This window comes from Arvicanthis niloticus, chromosome 3 (assembly GCF_011762505.2).
Source record: "Arvicanthis niloticus isolate mArvNil1 chromosome 3, mArvNil1.pat.X, whole genome shotgun sequence".
NCBI lineage: Eukaryota > Metazoa > Chordata > Mammalia > Rodentia > Muridae > Arvicanthis > Arvicanthis niloticus.
In genome coordinates this window covers 44,935,598-44,959,463 of record NC_047660.1, presented here as the reverse complement: position 1 = coordinate 44,959,463, position 23,866 = coordinate 44,935,598, and the positions used below count along the sequence as shown (strand labels likewise).

At 43.8% G+C, this 23,866-nt stretch overlaps 1 protein-coding gene across 12 annotated transcripts in view; it reads left to right on the top strand.

The window, feature by feature from the left end:
- The window catches only part of Lcp1 (lymphocyte cytosolic protein 1), a 95,671-nt gene that overhangs the window by 30,188 nt on the left and 41,617 nt on the right, over window positions 1-23,866 (top strand). For 5 of the 12 annotated variants that reach the window (XM_076930711.1, XM_076930709.1, XM_076930713.1 and 2 more), the window contains exons 2-3: window positions 11,828-11,892; window positions 13,389-13,504. The exons of 4 other annotated variants lie outside the window; for them this stretch is intronic. The gene's annotated coding sequence lies outside the window, so the exon portion shown is untranslated. Of the gene's footprint in view, window positions 1-11,827; window positions 11,893-13,077; window positions 13,289-13,388; window positions 13,505-23,866 lie in introns of those variants that run through there. 3 more of the 12 variants (XM_076930718.1, XM_076930716.1, XM_034498574.2) reach the window with 2 other exon arrangements.

Below are 23,866 nucleotides of genomic sequence, written 5' to 3'. Positions count from 1 at the left end.
GATTTCCTGACCTATCTTCCGCACCACCTTAATGTCTTCCGGTCTAGTGGACTTCATTGTTACCTTGCTCAAAAGCCTCAGTTCAATCCAGAGGATCAACATCTGACTTCCTGAGATGACGAGCCTCCGTCACCTTAGCCCCGGCCCACCCTCCTCCTTTATTTGCAAGGATAGTCTTCATATGTCTCCTTCATTTGCCTCTTGTTCCTGTTGCTGGTAGCTACAACCCCAGGTAGACCAGTCATTGCCATACATCTTAACCTTAGCCATGATTCCCAAACTTTTTGTTAGCAGCTTCTTCCACTCCAGCTCCTGGTTTGCCATTAGGCTAATCTAAAGTGGCCAGTTTCACTTCCTGTTCCACTTAGAGCAAATTGCCTGTGATTCTTCCCTTTTCCAGATTTTATTTAGATTTTTTGCAAAGTATGAGTATGGGTGTTTTGCTTACATATGTGTATGTGCATATGTGTGCTTTTTATTCATGGTGGTCAGAATAGGGTATTGGATCCCCTGGATTTAACGTTACAGGCAGTTATGAACCACAGTGTTGGTTCTGGGAACTGGGCACGGGTCCTCTGTTTTTCATTGCTGAGCCATCTCTCCAGCACCCATATGGCCTGGCCCTTTTATTTGCTTATTTTGTATCTTTTAAAGTACTTTACTATACACAGTAACTACTGCTTACTGAATAAGCAGGAGACCTCCTGAAATAAGGAAATGGTGTCATATGAACCAGCTTGAAGCTGCACTACTGACATCCTTTGACCTAGTATGTGCAGAAATACTAGCTGATTCATATCTCTATTTAAAGAATGGAGAACATGACCAGAGATGTTTCCAAAGTACAGCTGCAAGAAATCAGGGAAGCCTAAGTGATGTTTTTCCATCTAAGACTCAGTTTCCTTACCTTTAAAGAAACTGAGAAGGTTAATTAAATATTATCTGTTAAGGCACCCACTGTGGGTATCTAATAGATGGAAGTAAATCCTACTTTATATTTGAGAAAAGGTAGATGTGTGTGTGTGTGTGTGTGTGTGTGTGTGTGTGTGTGTGTGTCTGCATATGTCTGTGTTTGTGTGTGCATGCCTGTGGAAGCCAGAGGACAATCTCATGTGTCGTTCCTCAGGTATCATCTACATTCTTCTCCCTGAGATATGTTCTCTCACCTGCAGGAAGCTCGCCAAGTAGGCAGGCCAACCCTGCAGCCTGCTCAGTCACCTGCCTCCCACCCCAGGGCTGGGATCAGGCCTCTAGGACTTTTGTTGTTTTTATAGGGGTTCTGGTGCTCAAACCCAGGTCCTTGTGTTTGCAAGGCGAGCACTTTAGTGACTGAGTTGTGTCCCCAGCTCCCTACTGATGTCACAAACAGAAAAGACTGGATGAATGTGATGACAGAATGAAAGATTGGAATGTTAATGTAAATCATAGTCTACAAAACTCATATTTACCTAGAATTTAACGGAAATGAGGATAGCATGTGAAACATGTTAACAGATTTTTATTCTATCACGTAACCCTGTAATATAAATGATATCTATCTATCTATCTCTCAATCTCTCTCCCACAGAGCACTGCCTTGCCTGGGTCTAGTACACACCACAGTCAAAGTTGCTCTCTTATGCTCTTCTGATACTAACTCTTTGGCTATGCTTCTGCAGTCTTTTATCTGTTTATTTCCTTTCTATTTACCTACTTTTTAGGTTCATATTGGTGACAGGCAGCATTACTATACACATTTACTCCTCCGCTGAAATATTCAGGTCACACTTTGACTTTCTGTAGGCTTATTTTCAAAGCTTCACATGCTTGGTTAGTGTTGGGAGAGCCTCTAGCACTTCAGTGGTGGCAGACCTACTTACCAAAGTGGAGGATGTCTTGCGTTCCCAGGGTGGCACCTGCAGCAGGTCGGTGCACAATCATTTCACCTGTGACTGTTCCCAAGCTTCTATCCGTGACAATGGGTCAGAAAATGTCAGTGAGTGTCTTGGGACTTGTCATAAGTCACAGGTATGTGAACTGTCGGCTTTTGAAACATCTGGAACCTGTATCATTTGCTGAGTTTCATTTCAAATACTTGGGAATAGCATAGAGATAACGCTTTTATGGGTTTGACATTTTATGAAAATCCAATTTGCGACTGCCAACAGCTTTTCTCCTTCCATGATCTACCTGACAATAACAACTGCAATTAGCTTTTATTACATCCCTTATCAGCTGAGGGTGAGGTAAAATTAGCATTAGAAGGGTGTAAAGTTAACCTTTATGTGATAACTGCTTATATAAATTCTCTGAAAGGCCTATCACACTTCGAGAGAATTTTAGGTTGATATTTAAAATATCTAATTATGTTAGCTCTTTGGTTTAGCTTGTGAATGTCATGTTGTTTATAGAATCAATTTGCCTTCTCAGCTATTCAAAATAGGGATTGAATTTGTATATACGAAACGCACATTAGGTGCTGAGGGAGGGTGCAGATCCCGAGCTCCAGGGGCAGCACTTTAGCTGAGAGACGCATGCCGCCATGTTTATATCTGTCACTAGCTCATCTGAAATGATGTCCACTGCTCTCTGTTCCCTCACTTCCTGACCAGTATCTAAACAGTTCTTAAGCATGGACACATACTGTCCTACTCTTCTGTTCCCTTTATTATTTATGTATTTATGTGTTGGTTTGTTTGTTTGTTTGAGACAGGATCTTTCTAGATGTAGCTAATGCTGTCCTGGAATCTAGTCCTGTAGACCAGGCTTGCCTTGAACTCACCAAGATCCATCTGTCTCTGCCTCCCAATTCCTGGGATTAAAGGCATGTGCTACTAAGGTGTGTCCAGTTGTGTGTGGTATGCATGCATGCATGCATGTGTATGCGCATGTCTACATTCACTGGATTGCATGTGGAGGCCAGAGACTGACATCAGGTATCTTCCTCAGCTGTGCATTCTGTACATCATGGCAGAGGCTCTCACTTGGACCTAGCGCTCACTAGTTCAGCCAGTCTAGTTGGCCAGTTTGCTCCCGTGATCCCTTGTCTCTGCCTGGAGATCACTGGGGTTATAGGCCGTGTGCTGCACTTGCCTGGGATGTGTCTTAGAGCTAGGGCATCCTCTTCTCAGCTTTCCTGGTGCTTTACCCACAGAGCCATCATCGCCCCAGTCCTCTTTTGTTCCTTAATTGACAGAATGTTGGTCTGGGGAGGTAGATTAATGGGTAGAGTGCTTGCTACACAAGCATGAAGATCCCAGTTCAACCCCTGGTACTCAGGAAAAAGCCAAATGTGGCAGTACATGTGGTGACCTATAACCCCAGAGCTGGGTGGCTGGAGATAGAGTTCTAGACACTTGACCTGTCTGGCTTATTGGACAAGTTCTAGGTTCAGTGACCTGACTTTTTCCCCCAAAATAAGGTAGAAAGTAAAAGAAGAAGACATTAAATTTAACCTCTAACCATCCCCTTTCTCTCCCCCAATATTTGGTAGGAAGTAAAGACACTAAATTTAACCTTTAACCTCCCTCTTTCTCTCCCCCCACCACATCACACACACACACACACACACACACACACACACACATCCCTGACAGAAACTGTATGTATTCCTCATCTCACACACTTAAGGTTTTGTCATGACAACATTGAAAGGTAGTTTTCAAGTATATGATACATTAAGTATAGTGACCATGCTGTACAACAGGCCTCTAGAATTTATTCCTCCATTTAAATTTTATATCATTTGACATACATATCCCCCATTGTCTCTCCTCCACAACTCCTGACTGCTCTTTGCTTCTGTAAGTTCAACTATTTAAGATTCTATATGAGTGACAGCACCATGCAGTATGTGCCTTTCCATACGTGCCCTGATTGTTTTGCTTAACACAGTATCATCCATATTGACTCGTGCTGTTTCAAGCAACAAATTTTCATTCTTCTGAAGGATGTATAGTATTCTGGTGTGCGTTTATACATACAATTTCTTGATTTGTTTATCTATTGTTGAACACTTAGGTTGGGAACACAACCTGGTTCTTACCAGTAGTGTCTTAATGTACATAGAAGTGCACACCTCACTCTCAATACTGGTTTTGGTTCCTTTGGACATCTTCCCAGAAAAATTATTATGGATCAGAAAGTAGTTCCGTTTCTAACTTTATTTTTTAGGAACCTCCATGCTGTTTCCCATAATGGCCAAACTAATTTACCTATGGTGGTTTGAATATGCTTGGCCCAGGGAGTGGCATTACTAGGAGGTGTGGCCTTGTTGGAGTAGGTGTGTCATTGTGGGTATGGGCTTTAAGATCCCCATCCTAGCTGCCTGGAAGTCAGTCTTCTAGTGGCCTTCAGATTAAAAAAAAAAAAAAATAGAACTCTTAGCTCCTTCAGTACCACGCCTGCCTGGACACTGCCATGTTCCCACCTTGATGACAATGAACTAAACCTCTGACTGAAGCCAGCCTCAATTAAATGTTGTCCTTATAAGAGTTGCCTTGGTCATGGTGTCTGTTCACAGCAGTAAAACCCTAAGACAACTTTCCAACCAATAGTATGCAAGTTCTCTCCATTCTCCACAATCTTGCCTGCATGTCTCATCTTTTGACACTTTTATAATAGCCATCTTAACAGGCATGGGATGATGGCTTGGTGTGGTTTCAGTTGCACATCTTCTAATATGTCGTAGTAGCACACGGCCTCCTGCCTCTCCTGTCTTTTTAGTGCCTGCGTCTTTCTCTACCATAGTGTTTAACTTGAGTTAGAATTTTAGTGTGTGTGGTAAACTCCAGGTTACCTTTGAGCTCGTGAGTCAGTCCTTTGGTTCTGTTTTTGGAGTCCCTGGCACACTGTATGCTTGAAGTAAGAGCCTGATGATCACATAAATGCCACAGCCTGCACAGTATGGACTTGACTTGACTGAAGTGATAGGGAAAGAGAAAACACCAGATACAAGTAAAAGAAGGCTAGAGTCAGATGGGCTGTGTGTTAGGTAGAGATGCACCAGCAGCCCAGAAATGCAGCTCCATTGTTACATGCTGCACAAAAGGGGAAGTAGGTTTGTAGGAGGACTCTACAGGGGAGCAGTCTCGGGTTGCAGTCATTAGAAGAAATAGATTCTGTTATTTTTAGGAAAATAGATGAAAATGGATACATTAAGTAAAGTAAGCCAAATTTAAAAAGACAAATAGCACATTATTTCTTTCCTATTTCTTTCCTATTTCCTATTTCTTTCCTATGTATATCAATATATATTATATGTATGCTATATATGTATAATATATCAATATATTATATATTGTGTATTATATATGATATGAAAATAAACAGAAGAATATATAGGAGGAAGAAGATGTGTTGTTGTTTCTGCATATACTGGCTTTAGGTGAAGGTCACTCATCAGCATTCATACTTGGTCTACAGGAAGATATTGTCATTCCCATAACCCACCTGGAACAGCCCTTGCCATTCCCCAGGTGTCTGGATCCTTAACATGGCTGTGCTCACGTCAACAATACGCGTTCATTCAGGGCTGCATCCCCTCCCCACAGACACAGGTGTTTAAACACACATGGCCATGCAGTCATAAAGACTGGTTGGCCAAGCAGAGAGGAACGGTAGAAACACCAGCAGTGGCTTGTAGACCAGCAGGTGCTGTAGGACTTAAGAGGAAAAGAAAGAAGGAGTTGGTAAGGCATCTCAGTCAGGGCCAGCATGCAGGGTTTGAAGACATGGAGTCCCTGGGTCCCTTTGCCCAGGAGGGTTAGTGTTCTAGGACACAATTGAAAGTGTGGTAGCAGAGAGAGAAGTAAAGAGAGAGGGAGGGAGAGCGTGAGAGAAGGAAGGAGAGGAGTCTTACTGGCAAGTGGGAAATGTTAGGTATTTCAGGAGATGAATGAAGATTAGAGGGATCCTGTTGTTTGTATGAGACTAGGAAAGTGAGTGGAGGCAGAATTCAGAAATGATCCTGGCGGTGACGAGCAATTTCAGGTACACAGAGAGCAAAAGACTGAACTATGGCTGTGCTATGTAAGTAGGATTGAACATAGTAGGAAAAGGAGGCAGAAAAATCAAGAGTCTGACCTTGATGAGTTAGTGGGTTCAGAAAGACTGCATGGGAAACCTAAAGCTACGTTAACCACTTGTTCGGAAAAAAGAAAAAAAAAAAAAAGAAAGAAAGAAAAGGAGGGAGAGGACTTGAAGGGTGGGTGCCCTGGGCCACACAGAGAAGTGAAGAGTCCACTCTTAGATGCTTGAGATGCTTGGAGCCTTCCAATCACAATCCTACATTTTTAATTTATATATTAATAATAAAAAGGAGCGTTTGGAATGAAACAGGACAGTCGGGGGAGTTGAAAGCTGTAGAAAGGCGAGGGCAGCTGGCGCCACGGAGGAGAGGCTGGTCTCAGAAGACAGATTGAAATGGTCCAGTGAAGCCTGAGGAAACTGGCAGATAAGGCAGCCTTTTACTAATCTTCATTTCACACTGCTCCCCCTGAGCTCCTGGCCTCTGTGAATGGTGCAGATGTCCACCATGCAGCTCCCCACCGGAAATGGGGTCACCCTTGATCCCTCTTTTATTTCATTCACTTTCCTCAGTCCATTATAGGTGTTTGGTCATTTTCTCTCTGCAGGCCTACCTACCTCTCTTCCCACTGCTGTGATTACCAGCTTGTGCCCAGTGGAGGGCCAGCCCCCACTCCAGAGGGCATCATCTTCTTTGTCACCTGATCCAGCCCTTATGGTTCGTTTTTTAAACATATGACCATGTTTTAAAACCATGTCATTTCCCATTTATGCCTCCTTAGTGAATTGTACCCCAAAGCAGATGTTGAGGTCCTGTACCCAAGTGTCTACAAGAGTGGCCTTATTTGGAAATAGAATGTTTGGAGATGATTAAGTTAAGATGAGATCATTAGGATGGACCATAATCCATGGCTGTCTTCCTTTTAAAAAGGGGAAATTTGGGCACAGAAATGTGTAGATTCGGGCTGAAATCAGAGTGATGTCATTATAAGCAAGGATGACAAGGGATGCCTGGAGGCCATGGGGATCGAGGGCAGAGACAAGGAGTAAGAAGACCACAACGATCAGAGGAGCCATCGAGACATACCTCTCATTGTAATCATGTAGCTTCCAGACCTTAGAGATTCATTTCTGTTACTCTAGTTTGTGGTGTTTGTTATCACAGTCTGGTGATACTATAGATCCTAAAATACAGACCCTAAAATAGCTCTCTGTTGCTTGGAAAGGATGACAATTAATGCTCTGGTCAACCTGGCCTGCTGATTCTAGGGTTTGATGACAGTGTATTTGGGTGAGTTTTGATTGGAAGATGGAGCAAATCAGGTGGCCCTCCCTAATATTGGTGGCTTTCATCTAAGCCACAAAGGTCTAGGTTTAGGAAAAGGCAGGCTCTCTTTCTGAGCCACTCTCCACCCCCAGTCCAAGATGATGTAAATTGTTCACATGAGATACTGTCTGTGGACTACAGAATTTCCCCTGGCTGGTTGCCTTGAACTGGGACACTGCCTTCTTTTTCCCTTTGCACCTAAACTGAAACCCTGTCTTTTCCTGGTTCTCAAGCTTACTAGAGTTCAGACTAGATCTACATCAGGGACTTTCCTGAAGGTTGTGAAAATTGTCAGCCTCTAAATCGCACAAGCCAATTCTTATAACTCTCTTTGAATGTCTATAAACATTCACTGGCCTGCACATCTATCTGTCTTAGTCTGCCCATCTGGGAAATCCTAAGATTCGGCATAAATGTAAGATCTGTAACTCCGACTGTAGACCATGAACTGAGCTCTGTTCATCCCCCTTTATGCACTCTCTGTATGCACTCTCTAGCTCTGTATTCTTGATGGTCAAACCACTCGGCTTTGCTTGAGGTCATCATGGTCCTTGCTTTCTCTCACCGGTAGAGTCTTTCTCATTCATGTTCCCTGTGCTTCCACTCTTATCCTTCAAGCCCAGTTTAGTCTTCTTAATTAATTTTAAAAACAGATAACTGTAAAAATACTCAGAAGCTAACAAAGCCAACTCAACCCTTGGCCTCCAAGAACTCCGTATCTTGTTGAAGAGACTGGTTAGCAAAGGAGACAACAAAACTCTAGAGTCCATCAGAAAGTGAGAAGCTGTAAGGTGCACAGAGCATGGGAAGCACTTTAGCTGAACCTCGAGTCTGTGATGTCATAGAGCACGTATCACACCATCACACCATGGGCACGCAGAACCCAGGATGCTGGGCTACAGGATCTTTTTAAAGCCAGGGATGGAAGATGTAGCCTAAACACAGGAAGCTTGGAAGTTTACACAGGGAGCAGAGACGTGTTCCCCACACATCCTATGCTCTACTTTGCTGTAACAATAACAACAACAACAAGAAATATGGGGAGAAATGTTAAAGCTCTTAGCTGCTGCTACGGGTTGGGGATTTGTTCCTTTATAGGTTCCTGTGACAGTTTGTTTGCCATTAAGACAGAGTTAGGAGATGAGGTTATTAGCCACGAGGGACGAGTGCCATTATGAAAGGGGGATCGCTTCCTTTCGTTTTACCCTTCAACTTCTCCATATGAGGACATGGTAAGAAAATCCCACCAAGTGCCACACCTCAGACCCAAGTCCTTCAAACTGGGAGCCAATGTGTTTCTGTTCTTCTAAATTATATGGTCTGTGGAATCTTGTGATAACCCCACAGGGTGGAGTAGGGTGTAAGTGAGAATACCAGAAATAGCACATTAAATAGTAATTTAAGAAGGAGGCTGAAAAATCCTGAGAGTAGGACATGAGGACCAAGAGGCAAAGAATAGGATAGGGAAGTGGGACGCTAGAAAGCTAACCCAAGATGTACAATATGCAAATAAGCACAATGCCAGGAAAAGGGAGCCTTGCAAAATGACCAGGGGTTGGGGTGAGAGAAGAAGAAAGGAAAAGATGGAGACTAAAAGAAAGAAAGAAAATAAAGAAAGGGAGAATCTCAGAATGGAAGGACTTGGATTTCCAGATAGAAGAAGACCAGAAGAACCTCACACAGTGGGCACACATAGACCCACACTGAGAATATTTATGAGAACCTCACACAGTGGTCACACAGACACACACATAGAGCATTCATAAGAACCTCACACAGTGGGCACACACACAGACCCACACTGAGAGCATTCATGAGAACCTCACACAGTAGGTGCACACAGACACACACTGAGAGCTTTCATGAGAACCTCACACAGTGGGCACACACAGACCCACACTGAGAGCATTCATGAGAACCTCACACAGTGGACACACACAGACCCACACTGAGAACTATCATGCAAACACTTCAGGACACTTAGTGTAAAGGAGAAATCCTGATTTTCAAGAAAGAATCAGAAATGACATAGGAGAGACCATTTGGTCAGAGACCATTAGGTCAGAAAGGCATCAGCTTTCTCAATAGCAAGGTTGTAATCTAGACAACCTTGTAGCTGGAGAGATCTCTTCCTAATTTTGAAAAAAAAAACAAAAAAACAAAAAAACCCTGAGTTTTATAGAGTGACTTTCCAAGACAGCAAATAGGCGTCATGTGTTTTCAGCTGTTAAATGTTCCAAGAAAGTTTTGCCTCATGTATTCTTAGGAATCTAGTAGAGGATATGGCCCCATTTAAACAAGGAAGTAGATTCAGAAGGGAAGGTGTGTGGCTTCCAGCCCAGAACAAAAGAAAGAGCTGCCCAGGATGAGGCTAAGACAGATGACCTTCTCTTGGGGTAGGGGCACCGGCCAGACAGAAGGACGTGGACTTCAGACAGTTCACTCCAGGAGCACAGGAGGAGAACTCCCGAGTGCTTTGCTTTGTTGGGTTTTGTTTTTGTTTTGTCTTCTTTTAGCTCTGCTAGAGAGTTCCATGTGGTGTTCATGTATGTAGGAACCTGGCACATTAAAGAGACAGAGAAGCATGGTGTGTGCCCTTGCTCTGGAATGGTTTTTGTTTTATGTTCTTTAGTTTGTCTGCTTGTTGTTTTGTGTGTGTGTGTGTGTGTGTGTGTGTGTGTGTGTGTGAAGTTATGTGTGCATTTTTGTGTGGGTATGGGCACCTGTGCGCCTCTGGGTGCACATAGTGGTTAGTGGAGAGCCACAGGTGTCACTTCTTGTTTTCTACCTTGTTTGAGACAGCCTTGTTATTATTATTATTATTATTATTATTATTATTATTATTATTATTAATTTTATAAGCCAAGCTCTCAAGATTCCTGGAATCTCCTGTCTGTCTACTTTTGGTTTTCCTGTTGGAGTGGTGAGATTAGAGACATGTACAACCCTGCCTAGCTTTACATGGGTATAGAGATTTGAAATCAGGTCATCGTACTGTGTGGCAAGTACTTTACCCACTGAACCATTTCCCGCGTCATTATTAAAACTGAATATTTATTTAACGGTAACATTGCTATAACCAGGTTTAGATAATGGTACATGAGGATCAAATTCATTTCCAAGTAGGAAATATATATATTCATTTCTAGTTTGTGTGTGTGTGTGTGTGTGTGTGTGGTGTAACTGCTAATTGGTACTAGTTTTCTTTGGGGGATGATAAAATATTCTTGACATTGTATGACATAATTTGTATACAAATCTGATTATATGATAAAACTACTTTGGAAAAGAAAACGTTGTGCAACTTGAATCATAGGCCAATAAACACACTGTTAAACCAGAGAAAACAGTATCTAATCCGTGTGCTATGGTTGAAGAACGGGATGATATGTGAGAAGGGTCCAGTCCACAACCTGCTGTAAATATGAAAAGAGCAGGTGGCACACCACACAGCTCTGACTTTGTGACAGGCTGTCACACATCAGCGAGTTTAATCCTCTCAACAAATGCACAAAACCAACACTGCTCTTGCCCCAATCTTTTACATGAGAATCTTGAGGCCAATGAAATGAGGTCATCTGTCTAAAGTCAGGAAACCAGTTTGCCAGGAAAGTTGACCTTTGACCCCAGGTCCCCAATCTAGAACTTTTACTCGGCCACTGCACTGTGCAGGTGTGATCTGGTCTAGGAGATTGGGGCCATAAGGATGAAGGATGATGCAGGCCTGGGTGGCAGATGAATTCGGAGAGGACAGGAAGGATAGAGGCAAGGCACAGCAGAAGCTGAGCTCAGTGGAGGAGGGGGCAGCAGAGATACAGGGCATATGGTAGGAGGGTGGGATCCCTATCTGTGTACAGGGAAGAAGGGAGGGTACCGTCTGCAGAGAAGCCCAAAACAATAAAACTCAAAGTTTATTTTATTAAACTCCTGTTTAATCATCACAAGCAATATTTAAACACCAAATGAAAAAAAAAAAAAAAAGACACAGCCTTGCCTGGGAAAGTCTGGTGGGATACCTCCTCCACAACTGCCTACCCCTGGGTGGATTTTCATCACTGAGAGAAGACGATGAAGAGATTACCATGGAGGAACCTGAATGGTGAAATTCAGGATGTGGCTCGAGGCAGTGACAGGTGGCCGTGGAGGACCAGAGCTAGAAGGGGCTGTGTCAACTAGGTGCCGATAAGCAATGACCTGCTCGGTGGCTTTCTTACCCAGTGTAGACCCTGTCCTGACCCAGGTCCTTATTGTGACTGGAACCAGATTCTAGCTGGAACCTGGCAAGTTTCACTTCTGCTCTCCTCAAATCGGTGCCTGCATCCCACCATGCTGGCTCCTCAGCCTCTCCTGAGCATTTAATTACAGTCTCCCTGCACCAGTCTCTCTTCTCGCTAAGAGCAATGCTTGCACTTTATTTCTGTCCCCGTCTCCAGTTCTGGCAGATACTCACACATGAGAGGAACCAATGCACGAGTGTTTTTCTCTCTTTTGCAGATTCCTCGGGTCTCCTGTGATCAGACACAAGCACGTACAAAATGCTCCTGTTCTCTGTCCCCCAGGTTGGTTCCTTTTCATGAGGCGTGCCTGTTGGGTCTTTGCTCCATTCTGAAACCACAAGTTGCAGAAGCAGACAGGCGGATGCACAGTCAGCACACACGCTTTCCCCTTAAGAAGACCGTGGAGACCATCTGTGGCGCTCTTCTGTAGAACCCCGAGTGGGGGCTGTTCCCAAGAGTGGAGGCTACCAGCATTTTTACTGCTGTATCATGCAGTCAGTCTTAGATGAATAATGCCTGGATGTTTCTTTGAACAAAGTCAGGGCCTCCTAAATTCTCTCTGCCACTTACTAACTGGGATTCTACTCACCACTTCACTCTTACCTGGGACATGCAAAAGACCAGTTGTCAGTTCTTACTAAAACCATTTCTAGAATGTTCTTTAGGATCAGATATAAGGAAGACTGAACCTTCTCCATGTCTTCCCATTCTTTAGCAGACCCTCTTTCTCAATAGGAGCCCTGTGGGTTCCTGAGTACCAAGTTGCCTTATTAGGCTGATGAAGGAGATAAACTAAAAGACTTTATCTCGGCATTAGAAGTTAAGGCAGAGAACTTTGTAAGGAAACCAGGAAAGCCAAGGTAGTCTAAAGAGCATCGGAGTCAGTGGAATCTTGCTCCAGCGTGGCAGCATCCGTGGCTCCTAGAAAACACAGAAACCTATAGAACGAGCAGGCATCTTCGCCATCTGAGCTGGGAGCTTAGCTGTAGCATGCATCCCCAAGGCTGAATGACAGCATCTCCATTATTGTTGGAAGCATGCTGACTCCAGGAAATGTATGGATGACTGTTGTCTGAAGGGATCCAGTCTGTTTGAAGGAATGATAGCTTCCTGTAGGATTCACCACTGTTCTTTACAGGAAATGTTTAAATAATTGAACTCTCTAATTGGGTTAAAGAGATCCTTAGCACATGGGTGTTCTATAAATAAAGGAACGAGTAAATAATATAGTGACCTTTCTCTATGGGCCCCGTGCTTAGAGAGATCATTTTGTTTCGTTTATACTGATATGATCATTCACAGAGTGGGAGGGGGGTCGGTTTCCAATGGGGTGGGGGGAAGTGGGAGATCTGATGGGCAGGCTCTCCCATGAAAACCCCTTTCAGTTTGTCTCAGGTACTTGACACCTTTTCCCTTAGATCTTTCATTAGAGATGAATAATTTTGGTGTTTTTTTTTTTTTTCCCAGATGAAAGTAGGTAGGCTCCTGAGTTTTGCTTTTAGCAACAGGAGTCAGACAAAAGAGTTCAGCCAGGAAGCTGACCTTCGGTTCCCTATCTGTGATCAGAAGGGCTTAAGTAGCCCAGGGCCTGCTGAGAGACCCAGGGTGGGAGCAGGACTACTCCTAGAGAGGAGGAAGTGGAAGGTGGCTTCTGGATTTCACTGTGACCTGTTATCAGGTGATTTGCAGGGGGAGGAGACATGAAAAAAAATGTTGAGTAAAATGTCCTTATAAAGACAAAATCTATTTCTTTCCTGCCTGGTGATTTGCCACTGCAGTTACTTCCTGCCTTGTGACCACGCACCCCTGCTTGACAGGGCTGCTCTGTAGATCTGAAGGACTGGGGTTTCTGACCACACAGCCGTGCTGCCACCAAGGACAGTTTCTCTACAAGGTACACTTGTTTCTTGTCCCTTTGCTTGTTGGAAGTATTTGGGACCTAGTTGGGGCTCTGCTGCTGGGTGCTGTGGATTTTGTCTTGAAGGGGCTGAGCACCTGTCTTCTCAGCCCTGTGTGCCTGGCTTCCCTCTTACCGAGACCAGCAGCCACCTGGGGTGGCTGGGTGTGTGTAGGGGTGTCTGTGGGGTGTGGGGTGATGTGGAGGGCGTTCTCTGGCTTGGTTCTTGCTAAGTTCTCTGCATTTATCATCCCCCCCCCAAAAAAAACCCTGAGTTACTTTCCCCCCGTCTTTAAAGCCAAACCATGTTTTGATACCTGCCAGTTGCTCTATTTCAGGAAGGCTATTTACTCTGATTTGGTCAACTTTAAAATGTTTTCGGGAAAGTGCATATTGATCATTTAGACTGTGCTGCTAGTAATTCTAATGGGGGCGGTTTAATTTTAGCTTCTGTGGTTGTTTTTCCTTTAAAAAAAAAATCTTCCTTAGAGTCAGTTAGTGCCTATGTTAACGTCTTAGGTCATTTGTTACCAAGTGTGGCCTAGTTATGTGAGTGATCTTTGACAATGAGGTTTTTAATGCTTGTGTTTTCTGACTCCATCCAGTGTCTGTCTAAAAACAAAAGCAATTTGCGTTGTTGGCTTCTGCTACTTCCTGTAGGGTTGTCTGGATTATTTGTTAATACAAATGAATGCCTCCTTACATGCTGGAGGAAAGGCTCTGTCCACAAAGGGAATTCTTTTATATGGCTGAAGCATCCAGCTTCAAAGTATTGTAGCATCTCTCAGCTTGTATTCAGTTAGCGCTGTCAGCCAAGCCCAGGACAGATGATACACAGAAGCTGTCCAGCACACATGCTAAAAACCAGTGTTTCTGACTGTTGGAAACCACTCTGGCAGGACAGCTTAAAAACAAGAGCAGAAGCAAAAGTCTTCATAGCAAAACAAACAAACAAAAAACTATTTTTTAAAAAAAAAAAGCAAAACAAGGAAAAAAACGCAGTGGCTAGTCAATATATACCTTGAGGTCAAATTTACAACGAATTTACTATAATTGGCTTCTATTAAATGAACTTTCTAAAAAGGATGTCTGCATAGCTAAATTTAAGTGGAATTCACCATTTTTCTATAAATGTGAATTTCTGGAAGTTTTGGAGTCCGACCATTAATTAATCTTCCTTCACTTGCAGTACTCACCTGGCTGGTTTCAATGTAGAAAAACAAAACAACCCCCAAAACAGTGAGATCTCTGGAGGAGAGGCTTAAGGCCCAGAAAATACTGGGGGGGGGGGAGAAAGGGGGCTACTGCAAATATTTTCATCAGAGATCAAAATAAATAAAGCTATGAAGGGATGTCAATATTTCTCCCCTTACATTTGGGAAGGAATAAAACTGAATATGGCAGAGTTAATACCAACCACGTTTGGATTGCTGAAGCATCCACCTGCCATGCTGCCAAAGCACAGTTTCTTAGTCATGGCAGCAGCACGCGGGGCTCTTCCGGGCTTTGGCAACGACACAGGTTCTGCTGCAGCATTTTACAGGGGTCGCTTATGAAGACATTTCGTTAGCTGTCCCTCTCTGGTAGGACTGTTTTAAACTTCATCTCCTTTGTATGTTGTACCTTGCAACAGTCAATACTGTTGGGAAAAATCCCAGTGTTTTAACCTGATTGATACTTCTACCTTGGAACCTTTTGGAGAAGGATGGCCAGCGTGTGCGTTTAAACTAGAACAGGAAGAGGACCTGTGCAGAACCCCAAAGCTGCACATGCTTAGTCCGCTATAATTCACAACAGTGTACGATGTGTAAATTGCTGTATTGTATCTCCTAGGGGGGTGGTAAGACGGAAAATGTTAGTATTCTGTGCACGCCCACCTTTTTTTTTTTTTTTTTTTTTTTTTTTTTATAACGGGTTTCATCTGAATTTAAGATTGAGTTTGTGGATATGGGATGTGTGGAGCTGGAGAGCAGGCTGCCACAACTTTTAAGTGCTTAGTTTATGTAGCCACATGATCTCTTGGAATCCTCTCAAGTGCCTTGAGCTATCAGGAGTGGGCTGAAGTTACCTATGGCCCAAGGGCATAAGGGTCAGGGTGAGGCAGGAGTTGGTCTAGATTTCAGATGCTCCCTGATTGTGTTGGCTGCAGGGCCCACCTTCTGTGGAGCATGCAGAGAGAAGCTTTCATCCTGGCAACAGATCAGAGAGCCTAACACAGGTGTGTGTGTGTGTGTGTGTGTGTGTGTGTGTGTGTGTGTGTGTGTGTAGAGAGAGAGAGAGAGTGTGTGTGTGTGTGTACAGGTGTTCAAGACAGAGAAAGGAAAAAATTGCAAGACACCCAAAAGGATTTTGATTTTCAAAAATAGACCCCTTGGCAGATTTCATGTAACGGTGGGATGATTCATTAACAGTTTTGCTAAGAATTTTTGGTGCCTTCACGAATTTGCCTCAGCCCACTTCCTCAGCCTTATTTCATGCCACTTCCTTTTTGTCGAATCTCTCCCCTCCCCCTCCCTGTCTTGCCTACCCACGTTCTGGGCGCACTAGACCGCAAGCCACCAGAAAGTTCCATGGTGTTTCACTCTTTTTCGCTCTGTTTCTTCAGTATCTTCCCCATGAATCTTCTGACTTTTTCAGGGCCGCTTAGAAAGACAGGTCCTCCGCTAGCTTCCCTATCTGTTGCTTCCCCCACTGTCTGAAGTTTGCCCTAAGGCTTTGCCTTCAGGTCAGCATTGCATTGATTGTTATCTTCTTAATTTTTCTTTTCTGTCCTCCTGCACTCACAGAGTGGAGTTCCCTCTCTCTCCCGGAGCACTGTGCCCGCTGAAGATATTGACTGAAAGGAACATTTGTCATATTTTTTATGCATTTCGTTACATAACACGAAAACCTCTGATTTCACTTCCTACTTTCGTGCTCCTTGAGTCCTTGTGGCGACTGCTCTGAGGGAACACATGACAGTAATGGTCCTCAGCTGTTGCTCTGCTTCTTTTCCAAGGGCCCAGTCTTCGTTTTAGCCCCACGGCACCAAATGGACGACGGCTTCAAGAAACGTGAGAGACGATATGATGACATTAGACTTCAGAAATAAATGGCACCAGTCCATCATTGCATTTTAAATGCAGTTACAGGCCTACTATTTAGCTATCCTTACACAAGCTATATTCTCAAGATAGGCCTTTGTTTATGAAATAAACACAAGGACACATTACTCAATCACTCTGTATTGTTCTTAGAAAATTCTGAAGTTACCTTTTCTTTCTTTTTTTTTTTTTTTTAACCTGAGGAGTGCAGGCCCCTCTGCACATACAGGGGATACAGCAATCAAATCTCAAAGCTAAATCAGAAAATTAAGTTTAGCTCATGTTTGAGAAGGGCTGAAAAGCTTTAAGTTCAGATTATAAAATCATTGGACTTTATGACTAACAGCAGATGTTACAGCAGAATGACACTGTTTAGATTAATGTAAATTTCTCCCCAGGATTTTTTTTTGGGGGGAGGGGGGAGTGTGTTGGTTGTTTCCCACTTCGCAGATACCCAGTGAAATAAGATGACTCAGTTCAAGTACTGAACAATGCAAAAATAAAAATCGAAGTTAAAGCCCATCAAACTATATAACTGATCTGTCAGCCAACTCTGAGTTCCAAGTCTTCCTGTTTTGCTAGATGACAATGCACTTCTGACATCAAAACACTGATGGCTTTCTGAAGTGCTGATACACTGCATCCTGACCAGGTATCAGTCACCTAGGGGAATCTTGCTCCAGCTGTTGAAGCCCGAGGTGCTCCCAGACAGCATCTCCTGTTGTTTTCCTCAGCTTCCTTCTGACTCAGCTTCCTGTCTTCACCACTTGCTCTTCCTGTTGTTTCTGTTTGTCAATTTCCATCATTGCATCCGTCTTCCCATCAGTTGCACAACTGCCATCTTGTAAGATATTGCAAGCCCAGGAGGGGGAGGGGCAGTGAGGAGGAATTTCAGTTGTCACCCTAATAGTAACAGCTAATGCACCCTCACTTGGAATTGAGCATTTCTCTGAGGGCTTTAACTGTAAGAAAGTATCCAGTTGTCACTGCGATCCCACAAGGTCTGCCATCACCTTTGTATTTGACGACAGGTTTGTTCACTGGTGTGTTTTGTTTAATTTTCTATGACTGAATGAGTACTGTGTCAATGACTGGAGTCCAGAGAAGACCCTAGAACAAACAACGAACTACAGTGCGTGTATGCCTAAGGTCTGATGTCATGCAGATATCCCTAGATCTATAAAACTCTGAGGTCTGAAGCACTCCTGGTTCCGAGTGTTTTGGATAAGGAGTGTGTAATCTGCATGTCTGTTACTTCTATCCTGACTGTGACTAAATAACCGACAAGAGCCACTTACGTGTGGCGTGGTCTGTTTTGACTCACCCTTTAGAAGTTACCGTCTATCTGGGCTGTGAAGAACTAGCCACTGAAACTGCTGTAATAGTGGTTCTGGAACACGAAGATTGATTTGTTCACATCTAGGTAGGATGGGCCAGAGTCAAAAGCAGGGATCACCTTCAGTTAGCCAAGTCAGAGATCCGAAGTTTGCACATTATTTGGAGACCAACTGCTCACACTCGAACATTTCAGACTCAAATCCTAACAGTCAGTCAGCCAAGGAAGGACAAGGGCGATAGAAATTTCTTATGGAGAACTTGAGGTCACAAGTACCAAGACAAAGTACCTGGGGAAGAGGGCAGGGGTGCAGGTTTCCAGTCATGAACAGCAGTGACGAACGTCCCTCTTCATCTTAAAACTGTGAATCAAGCTGTCCATGGCATTTCCCATGGTTTGTTAATTTCTCTTGTTTCCTCTTTGGAATGATGAAGGGTACCATGGAAACTTTTCGGGTGTCCCCCTGCCTCACTGCTCTTCATGTGGAGATTTTTATCAAGATATCACCAGTGCCGTTTCTGTCTTCTGACCACTGAGAGCGACAGTTGGGACATTTCAGCTCTCTGTTGATCAGGTGGTTTTTTTTTTTTTTTTTTTTTTTTTTTTTTTTTTTTTTTTTTTTTTTTTTTTGCCTGTGCTTTCAGGGCCTTGATTCTCTCTCCAATTTCGTATAAATATCTATTTTTAGAAGCTTGTAAATATTTTACAGTTGTTTTGTTTCTGTTTTTGGTTTTTTGAGATCTGCCTGCCTCTGCCTCCTGAGCGATGGGATTAAAGGTGTGTGTCACCACCACCACCCAGTTATTTTTTCAAGTACTCATTTACATATTTATTCTGTGTATATGTGCACATACCATCACACATGGAAACTGAGGACAACCTGAGGACGTTGTTGGCAGCAAGGGTCTTTATCCACTGAGCCATCTCACTGGTTTATAAACCAATTAAAATAAACCTTATTTTACAAGTTTTATAATCAGGGCTTATAGTTCTTATTCATGGAAGAGACAGATACAGTGTATAAGAAATTAGCAGATGGACCCAGATTTGGATTCATATTCTGGCTTTGACTATATCAGACACTGAGCAATCTCTTGAACCTCTGAGGTCAGTTTATTTTATTTTAACTTTTTATTGGTTATGAATTTCCCATCATGCACCCCAGCCCTGCTCGTCTCCCTGTCCCTTCATATCTACCCTCCATTCTTGCAACTGCCCCCAAAGAAAACACAAAAATTAACTTTAAAAAAAAAAAAAAAAAAAAAAAAAAACACCTAACAAACCAAAAACCCAAAACCAAACATCTCACTATGGAAGCTGTGGTGTGTCACAGTGTGTCCCACAGCATACCCGTTTGTCCAAACATGTTTACTTGCAAATGTTCACTGCAATGAGGCATTGCTCTGATTCAAGGCCTCTGGCTTCTGCTGCACCATCAATACTGCATCCCTCCAGGGACTCCTCTCAGATTCCCGTTGTTGCCTTGTGTCATGGAGATCCTGTAGCTCTGGATCTGCAGGACCGGCCCCTTCCTGTGCTCCAACAGTTCCTAGATGGGGTAGATGTTGGGGTGGGCCAAAACAAAACCCTGGATCTGGGCCTGGGTGGGAGATGCGTTGGTCAGCCTGCCAACTCTCCTGTACCAGGGCCAGTTCTCCAGCACTGCCCTGGCTAGCTCACCCAAATACTGCAGCTGGCAAGGGGCAGGGCCAGGTCTACAGAGTGCCAAAGCCAGTGAGAGGCAGGGGCAGCTCTTTGAAGCCCTTGGACATTAACAGGGTCCAAGGTGGCAGCCCAAACCAGGCATGTCCGCATGGCCTTTGGTGGTAACACAAGCCATGGACATCGACACAGACTCCTACTGCTGCAGGGCCATAGACTCAGACGTGGCAGCCCAGGCTGTTCACATCAAGCTATTCTCACCATGCCCACATCTGCAGTTCCACAGCGCTCAAACCATTTTGCTTTTCTTCCTCTCCCATCTCTCCACCATACACTTCCACATCATAGCGGCATGCGAGCCATGTGGTGGCAGGTGGAAGCCTGTTTCTTTCCTGTAAACGGAAGCAACTACTGCTTATTTTCTGAGTTGTCCTTGTTCACTACCATTTTCATGTTGCATCCACGGGAGCTCGATCAGAAGGTAAGAGCACTTGCTGCTCTTGCAAGTATTCAGTTCCCAACATCCACAGGGCAGCTCAAAACCCTTATCCAGTTCTTGGAAGTCTGATGTCCTCTTCTGGCCTCCTCAGGTACCAGGCATGCTCACGGTGCATGCACATGCATGTAGGCACACATACTCACACATATTAAGTAAAAACAAGTAAATCTTACATAAACGACATTGTAGTCCGGCATGGTGGCATATGCTTATCATCTCAACACTCAGAGCCTTCCTAAGGTTGGAAAATCAAGAGTAAGGGTCTACCCTGGTCTACATATTGAAACTTCATAACCTTTACTATGACCTAGGTATCACCTGAGGATAAGTCTTAAATATCCTTGTCTGGGATTGAGTATTGAATGATTGTTCCTTGTGCCATATTTTCTATCAGTAAGAGATCCCAGCTCTATGCTGGGTGCATCTACTGGTTTAACAAACATTTTGAGAAAGCAAGCAAATAAATGCTTGAGGGTTTGAGACATACAGTCTGACAATTATGCAAGTATGAGGTTACATTGTGTAGCCACTGAAATTTCCCTCTTGTGACACTTAAAACTTTGACAAAAGAAACATCCCATCGTAAATTGGTATTAGTAAATATTTGCTAACTGCCTGTGACTCCTCCCCTCCCCCCGTGTGTGTGTATATGTGTGTGTATGTGTGTGTGTGTGTGTAATTGACCTTGTTATCAGAGATTTAAAAGAACAGCTCCACTGAGCCCATTGAGAATGTCACATTCTTAAGAGTAACTGGGAGCCTGTGTTGCCTTTGCTCATGTACAAACGTAGTTACTGGTTTTCAACGCAAACTAGAATACAGAAAATGCCTGGAGATTTAGGGAGGGAAGAGTGAAGTGCAGTGCAGGGCAACAGAACTTGTCCTGAATATTTGGATTAGCCAAGGGGAGGGGAGAGGAGCAGCAGGGGCTGTTATCTCAGATGCCCAAAGCTCTCTCACTTCTCATGGTTCATGGTGGATGTGGTTGGGCTTTTCTTAACATTACTGTGTATTTTCCAGGTCTGGCCGCACTTCCTCAACCGGTCGAAGGTACTTTCCACAGTTAGCACTTCAGGCAAGGCAGAGCTCAGAGACTCTTAAAATAAAGTTAATATCAATGCTGATGGCTTCTAGTATCACCTGCCAGGCCTGCACCGTCTGTGGGCTCAAGCAGGGAGCTGGTGTACAGGAGTCAAAACAAGACACGCCAAGGTCTTCTAGAGATAGGCCACGGTGTAAAACCTAGATTTACACTCACACAACGCAATCAAGTGTGGCTTCAGGCTAGTGACTATAATATTTCTTCATGTAGACTAGACATTTACTCCGTTCCCTAAGATAAGTTTCTAAAAGTTCTGACCTTTACGTCTTTTACCATCTACCCTTTCCTCCTCTCCCCGTCTCTCACCCCATTTTCTTTATGTGTATCTCATGATTTGGAGATTCCGCCCCCCCCCCCCAAATCTTCAGGTTCTTGATTTTTAAGGGACGTATTACCTGACAACTTGATCAGACCGCACTAAGATTCTGGACATTCCATTTCTCTATTGAAGCTAGTCTCTGGTTCACTTCTGTACTCTGGGGGCCCCCATTTTCCCAACTCTGGTATCTCTGGTTCCCTCTTCTCAAAGCAGAGTTTTCTAAGAGGCAGTGTTTTAAAGAGGAAGCAAGCACAGACAAGCCAAGGAAACTATTTCTATGTGGAAGCATTTTCTTTACGTTGTTTTATTACCTGTACTGTGTGCGTGCGCATGCGTGTGTGTGTGTGTGTGTGTGTGTGTGTGTGTGTGTGTGTGTGTGTGTTCGTGGTATAGCCTGGATCACTGATATTTCCCTTCTAGAAACAAGAGAACCTCAGTTTCGTGTGCTTCCTTTCTATGGGGCTCAGCATCCAACATCCCTGACTTCAGCCACACTGAACCGGCATCAGCCATCTCTGTAGGCTTTTGTTTGCCTTTCATTTTACAGAGCTGGTTCCATCTTGGTTGTATGGAAAACTCCATAGTGAGTCCTAAGACTTAGCTTGATATTGCCGTCTCTGGAAAGCCTTCTCTTTCGTTCTTTACCCCATCTCTCTTCCTCATCCCTGCCCCTCCTGCTTCCTCCCTCTTTCTCATTCCCATCTCCCCATCCTTTCTCCTCCCACCCCTTCCTCTGATATTTCCCTTCCCCTGACAGAGTCCAGGGCTCTCTTCTCTGTGCTCACAGCACCATGATGACATGTTTAAATGACTCAGGGTAGTGTAGATTTTCCTTCAGTTGGCTGTGTGTCTCTGAAAGCATCTTTGTGTTTTCAGTGCCCAAGATAAGACTTCACAAAACAGTAGTGGATAACTAGAGAATGCTGGACTCCTGAATACAGGACCCTGTTCTCCAGGAGAGCCATGGGGACACAGGCAGGAAAACCCAAGCCTGTGGTGGCCTTGTTTGTCTTAACATTTCCTTTAAAATGACGAGGAACTTGAGAGAAGAGATATCTAGAATTTCCTCAGAGATAACTAGTCCTGAGTTTGTAGGCTCAACAAGACACTAGGGTTTTGACCTTTTGGAGTTTTCTTTTGGGTCACCCTGATGAAGGGCAGAGAATAGATACAGGAATGTGGTAACCAGGACACCTGGAAAGTGAGGAGCCTGCCCCAGTTCACAGTTACCTGACCTTAAGCTAGTCATTTAACCTCATCCCCCTCAGTCATGCTCAGAACTGTGGTGAGACCTGAGTATCATAATGTAGAGAAAGCATTCAGCAGATCTTAACTGCTACAGTTATGATCCACGTCTTTCCACTGTCTTTTAGCTACTGTTTTCTCTGACTAGGCCTATCTAGAGTCTCTGGGTTAAAGATCCCACGCAAAAGAGCGGGAAGGCTGAGTCACCTTCGAGAAATCTTGAGTCTAAGCCTCTTAGTTTATTTTGTGCTGTTGTGACCAAATGCCTGAGGCTGGGTAGTGCATAAGTCAAACAGGCTCATTTCTTTCCATTTTAGAGGTTGCAATGTCATCCAAGGGTGAGGGGCTTACATTTAATTCCTCTGCTTCATCCATGGTAGCAGGTAGAAGGCGAGAAAGCACAGGCAAAGAAGGGTGAGAGTGGGTAAGCTCCACTTTACCAGAAGGAAATCCTTGTCATGTTGACATTAAATGGCTGACGGGGACTCTGCACTAAACACTGTCATTTGCCCTCCTTTTAACACCACAGACATTCTGGATTTGGTTCCTAACAGGACTTTGGAGGATACGTTTGAACTGCAACACTGTGTATCTTCCTCTAGGGGGCCATCTGTAACTCTCATCAGGGGAACAGATTCTTCCTGGGGGTGGAAGGAATTCTCCTGGATTCTATATTGAGTGGTGTCTGTTTTCCTTACCAAAGGAGCCATGTCTTACTTTTGTATTCTCAGCATCTAACACAGGCCCTGGAGTGCAGCAGATATTTGGCAATGTCAGTCAATGAAAGGATAACTGTATACAATCATGAGTTTGCTTAGGGTACAGGTTTGGAATTGCCAGAGAATAGGTTTCAGAACCCAGTTAATGATATGCAAATTCTATTCAGGTAGACCCTTCACCACTGCAATTCTATGATCCTATGCTTTTTAAAAAATCTACATAAACGATTAGTCTTGGCTGCTTCTAGAGCTATAGAAACATTGCAGAGGTATTAGGATGGCTCCCCTTACCCTTAGGTTCCATGCCTCTGAATAGAAGGGCTTTCTTAACGTTTGTTACTGTTGTTTTTGAAACGCTTTCCTCCAAATTGATTTTTACTTGACATATGAAGTA